The 6,000-nt window shown below is 40.1% G+C and overlaps 1 protein-coding gene across 2 annotated transcripts in view; it reads right to left on the reverse strand.

The window, feature by feature from the left end:
• Nucleotides 1-4,892, reverse strand: part of TRPC7 (transient receptor potential cation channel subfamily C member 7) — a 122,801-nt gene extending 117,909 nt beyond the window's left edge. For both annotated transcript variants that reach the window (XM_081850356.1, XM_081850355.1), the window contains exon 1: nt 4,565-4,892. The gene's annotated coding sequence lies outside the window, so the exon portion shown is untranslated. The remainder of the gene's footprint in view (nt 1-4,564) is intronic.
• Between the last annotated feature and the right edge of the window lie 1,108 nt (nt 4,893-6,000).

Raw genomic sequence — 6,000 nt, forward strand, 5'->3', positions numbered from 1 at the left:
CAGTGAGGACTGCATAGCAGTCACAATGTACAGTCTTTCACACAAGATGTGTGTGAATCTCCCTTGCTGCATAGGAACATAAAGCCCATTGATTATAATCTGACTTTTTTTATTAGCTTTGCCTAGGTCAAAGTTGGGCTGTGGGTGGCGCTGTGGGTTAAACCACAGAGCCTAGGACTTGCCGATCAGAAGGTCGGCGGTTCGAATCCCCGCGACGGGGTGAGCTCCCATTGCTCGGTCCCTGCTCCTGCCAACCTAGCAGTTCGAAAGCACGTCAAAGTGCAAGTAGATAAATAGGTACTGCTCCAGCGGGAAGGTAAACGGCGTTTCCATGCGCTGCTCTGGTTCGCCAAAAGTGGCTTAGTCCTGCTGGCCACATGACCCAGAAGCTGTATGGCCAATAAGGAAGATGAGCGCCGCAACCCCAGAGTTGGTCACGACTGGACTTAATGGTTAGGGGTCCCTTTCCCTTTAGGTCAAAGTTATTCACAAGTGAGGAGTTTCCATGTGAAGAGAGCATAGGGCTATATTCAGCGTTAGTTCTACTAAGAACAGACCAATTGAAACAGAACTTAAGTTAGGCCACATTCACACCATCCATTTAAAACACTGCGACACCACTTTAAATTGTCATGGCTTCCCCTAAGAATCATGGGAGTTGTAGTTTATTAAGGGTGCTGTGAGGAGACCCCATTCCCCTCCCGGAACTACAATTCCCAGAGTTCCCTGGGAAGAGGGATTGACTGTTAATCCATTCTGAGTGTTCAGGTTCATCTCCTATTCTCCTACAGAGAAGCCACATCCATAGATGTAAAGTTAGCATATACAGACTACAATATTGTGCCAAATTATGCATGCCTTTGACCAACTGATTTCAATGACATTTGCATGTGCATAATTCCCCCAATAATTTTTTTATACCTGAATGAACTAATCATATTTAGCGATTTGTAAATGTAATTAGTTTTCAAATTGATAGCATACTAAAACAATTATAAATATGAAGTAAGATCATAGATGCTATGCCAATCCTTATCCCTAAACCTATTAAATGAAAATAAAAGAGGGAAATGAACAGGGACTCTACATACTTCCTTGGTTGGACTCAACAGGGCTTGTTTCTGAGCAGACGTGTGTTTGTTTCCACCACATGCCACTTACTCTAAATATTTGTTCCAGATCTGATCATGCATAATCAAAGTTTCATGCCTAGTGTATATAATTTTTCTTTTTTGTTGTACAACCTGATGTCCAGTCATTTCTTTATTGATGAAACTTATTTACACTTCAAGAACTCTAAAAACTATAGATTGTTTGGCCATAAAGCAGCTCCAGAATTCCCTTTTTCTCCATCATTTTGCATGGACCAAAACTGCATGAATATAATCTTAGAATAAGGTGATAGCAAGAGCAGCTTATAGGGGTTGGTTTCTCTTCCCCTTCTGCTTGTTGCCAAAATGATGAGATTTTGAGAGAGACCCAAAGCACATGATCCAAATTGGCTTGTTGTATATTAGATCTCCGTCACTGATCACTGACACTTCTTGAAACTGACTAAGGGAACCCATCTCTATACAAGGGTCCCTTTTTGGGGGTGGGGGAATATGCTGTGCGACTTTTTCAGCTCTGCTGCTCCTGCCCTGCTTTCTCCATCAGTCCACCAACCCCCTGCTGCTACTGCCACCACCTTCATTTCCGAGAATGTCAAAGAGAGACACTGCACAACTTTTTTTAAAAAAGAAAAGAGTGGAGTAGTAAAAGGGATATTGCACTGACCAGCATGTAGGACAAACCTGTGCACATGTGGGACAAAATCATCATTTTTGGTTGTCCCTTCTGCTGATGTATGTGCAAAAATGTAAACTCTACATTTCTCTGCTTCAGACAGAACCCAAGGAGCTTACATATCCAAAAAAGCAAAAAGCAGCACATTGGTACCTATTTCTTCACCGAAAGTGTATAATTTGCACACAAGTATCATAGCTCTTGTCATTGCACTACAATGTCAAATATCATTCAGTTTCTATTAAATAGGTCCTCATGGACTAGCCCCAAGAGATCCCAGGGACACAGCTGTGTGGAGGTAGAAATATGGGAGGGAGGGGGGAGAGAAATGTGCATGTATGTGGTGGTGAGTGAAAATAGTATGGAGAGAAGAGAGAAGAGCAAGGCTGCCAAGCATTCTAGCAACCTAAAAGGGTCTTATCGCTGTTCAAGCCCATTGCCTTCCAGGTGTCTCAACAGCCATTCTAACTCTTGTACCTCCGATATTGTATAGCTTCTAGGAATAGGATTCAGTGTAAGTACTTTCAGACATGCACACAAATATTGGCAATTGGGCCTAGGGTCAGCTTATCAGTAAATCCTGCAGAATAATGTACGTCCTGTTTCATTTGTCTAGCAATTATCCATCATGAAGTACATAGGCATATATGTCTATTTAAAGTAGTCCATCAATATAACTTTGTTTGGGCCTCCTGCACTTGTGAAGGCAATGCATCCAATGAAAGCACAGGAATTTGGGAAGAAAGCCAGTAGCAAATATGTGGCTGTTTCATATTCATTGACTTTGCAGGACTCATCAGTCCTTGGACAAATGTCACTGATGGATCTTCACCAAAGTCTATGTACATAGGAAATAAGATAAGATTCACAAATTAATCTATGTTATACTTGCTATCAGAAACCCATTAATTTCATTTCAGTCCTCCCCTTTTTTGGCCTACCCACAGTTTGCCTGGCAGATACTTATTCTCATCCTTTGGCAATGAATAACTGAGGTTTTACTTCATGCTTCAACCCTAGTTGAGAAGCATCTTTGAGCTTGTTCATGTTACACCCGGCCTTATACCCCATAAACTATTTGAGAGCAACTTTCTACTCTTCATACCCCATTTCCCTTTTGAAGCCTTCCACTCTTTACCATGAAGCCTTCAAAAACCACATGATTAGGATTCACATTGTACATTGAATCAATAGAGAATAGAGGCAAATGCTCTTTCATTTGCCCTTGATTTTTACAAGAGATATCATTTGGAACTGAAGCTTTCGGACACTTACTGCTATTAAGTTATCATCATGCCAATGAGTTGCGGGTGCAGAGTCAACAGCACTTTGCTATAGGCCTTCATAATTTGCCATGAATAACCATGTAAGCATATAAGGTGCTTTGCACTCTGTAACTGTGCACATTCTATTACTTCCAGGGTGTAGGTGGGTTCATGTACTGCATAAGCCCCACTAACAAAAATAGTAGTATCAACTTAGCAGTATGTTGCTATTCTGAAATGCTATACAAATAGCAATATCCAGAAGCCATCGTTCAAGCAATTCTTGTTCCTGTGCAAACTATTGTAACTCTTCCAAGATTTCTGTCTCATTTCATTGAAGGTTATAGCTGCCAATTTATTTCAGTTTGCTTTGCTCTCCTCCTTGATTTAATTAATGATGTGCTCTGACAGCGTAAGACTTGATCTTAGGTTTTCATAAATGGATCCTATTTGAGATCCAAGCTTTATATAGAAATTCCAAGATAAATTATTTCAGTTGGATCATTTGTTTTTATTTTCCTATCATTTCAAATCTTATCCATCTGCTAATTTTTAAAAGTTTTTTAAAATTAAATTCCAGTTTTAAAATTTAGAACTGAGAATAAGAAAGAACCCAGATATGGAATTTAAACTACTCATTTAAACATATAGCAAAATACTATCTATACTACTAGGGTTATTATTTTTTGTTGAAAATGTAGAGTCTTGTCTTCTTTAACATTGAAGCTAATGTAACAATTCCCTTTCTCCCCCCCCCCCCCAATTTTAATTAAGCTGCTATAGTAAGACTTCCTGAAAGTAATGCTAAATCTACAGAAACTGAGTTCTGTGTGAAACTGGCCTTGGAAAATATATTTTTTCCTGAAAATCCTCCAAGTTTGCAAACTATCAGAGTACAAATAGTGTTTATTCAAACATTTTACTTTTTTTATAATAGTCACAGGAATTATGTTTTTCCAGTAGATGGCAGCATAATTTTGGCATTATATCAGCCTCTCTAAATATCCTTAATATTCACAATAAATGCTTCTGTAAACCCGTTTTTACTAGTCAACATCAGATTAATTAACTAACAATTTCCTTTTCCAAAACTTTGAAGGAAATACAATTAAAATAAGATCTACAGAACTGCACTTTTCTCCAGCCCTAAGGTTATGGACAGCACTACATCATCTCTCCTTATCCAGCGTACCTAGCACTGATTTTATTTTAGAAGTAAAAGACCACATTGAAGAAGCAAGGAAACAACCAGACATAGCTAAGAAGTGTCAAATTACCCTTTTGTGTTCTATTGAGAATAAATCTGCATTGTTAATCTACACAAAGTTAGGTTTCATTCAGACAAAGGGCTCACAAGATTCCTTTATGAGAGAGAGAATTTGCACTTTAGAAGGCACCAGGAAATATTTCCTTGGGCATAATTAAAAACTGATTCAAGTTGCATTTCACCTTAAAAAGCGACAGCAGCACAGACCCATCCCCTATGCCTTATAGAAAAGCATCCCCCATCTTACATTTATCATCCGAGGCGTGGGATCCTTTCCCCTCTAGATGTCTGAAGTCCAAGGTTGAACGGCAGGCTCAGCGAGCTCCATGCTTGTCACTCAGGTCGGCGAATCTCTGTCCGTGGTGCTGAAAATGTTATTTAATCTGGGCAAGCGGGACCCTTCAGAGGCAGAAGCTGCAAGGTTGAGCGGCTCTGTCCCTCGTGCAGCAATAGTACGCTGAGCTACGGATAAACTGCAACATTGCTACTACCTTCGCTCGACGGAGGAAATTTCCCAGGGAACCTTAGGGATTTAACCGTGCCTGGCTGATGTGTGGTTTCCTTCTCTTCTTGCTCTTTTGCTGGCTGCTTTGGCAGTGAGAGAGCTTACCCTCCCTCCCATCCTACTCGCCTGACCCAGACCTGCTCTATGTGTGCAGCGTCTATACCCATCTACACTCCTCTGTTTTCAATTATTATATAATGTAATTTTAAAAAAAGTTCCCCCTCATTCAGTCCAGAATGATCCCTTGCAGTTGTTTTGTTTTGTTTTGCCTGGGAAATAAAATAGTCATGCAGGGAAACATTCCTGTTAAGCGTCACAGAAACATCAAAGGAAAATACCTGGTATGAAATGATACTTTGGCAGCCATCTGTGGCTTTACAGCACTCACACCTCCCATACAAGCTGCATTTAATGATGATCTCGGGTATCTGAACCTTTCACAGCAATTTTCATTTCTTTCTTTTTTACTTTGCCCAACAGGATAGTTTAGGCTGCAAAGGCAAAAGCTAGTGATGAGACACACTCCTCTCTGGTCGCTCAACTCCAAGCCTCACAGCAGCAAAAAAAAGAGAGAGTAATCTTAACAGTAATCCCACCCCAAGCCTCAGAGCTGGCTCCAATTGTTGTCTCCAGACTTTGATGTTGAAACACCCATATCTGTCTTTCTAGGAGACCACATTCCACAAAGTCTAATTCGCACCTGTCTAATTTCCCTTTCCCATCCCTCTCCTTTATCAAAATAAAACTACCTGACCACATATTCCCGTTTCCTAATCTCCTTTGTCTTGTCAACCTATTAAATAACCTTGTAAGCCTATTCCTCATTATAGGGAAATTGATTTAGCGAAGGAGTAACCAATATCCTTCTAAAGGTATGCTTGCCTTCACACATCTAATCCTCTGAGGATTTAAGGGCTTCCATGAGTTTATATGCAGAACACAATCTCCTCTTCATAACAGTGGCTACTTAGTATGCTGTAATACCGAAGGGGAGGAAGGCGAAGAATCAGGGACTCTTTCAAGCAAAGCAGAGCCACAAAAAGATGACATGACTTTAAATGGCAACTTTTCAAGAGTCATCAGTATTATGGCTCTTTCTCTACATTCTGTGTGTCCCTCAATGATTTAATTGACTAACAATATGTTTTCATTGTCAGTTTCTGGGACTCATCCTAGAA

This window comes from Podarcis erhardii (assembly GCF_964252035.2).
Source record: "Podarcis erhardii genome assembly, chromosome: 2".
NCBI lineage: Eukaryota > Metazoa > Chordata > Lepidosauria > Squamata > Lacertidae > Podarcis > Podarcis erhardii.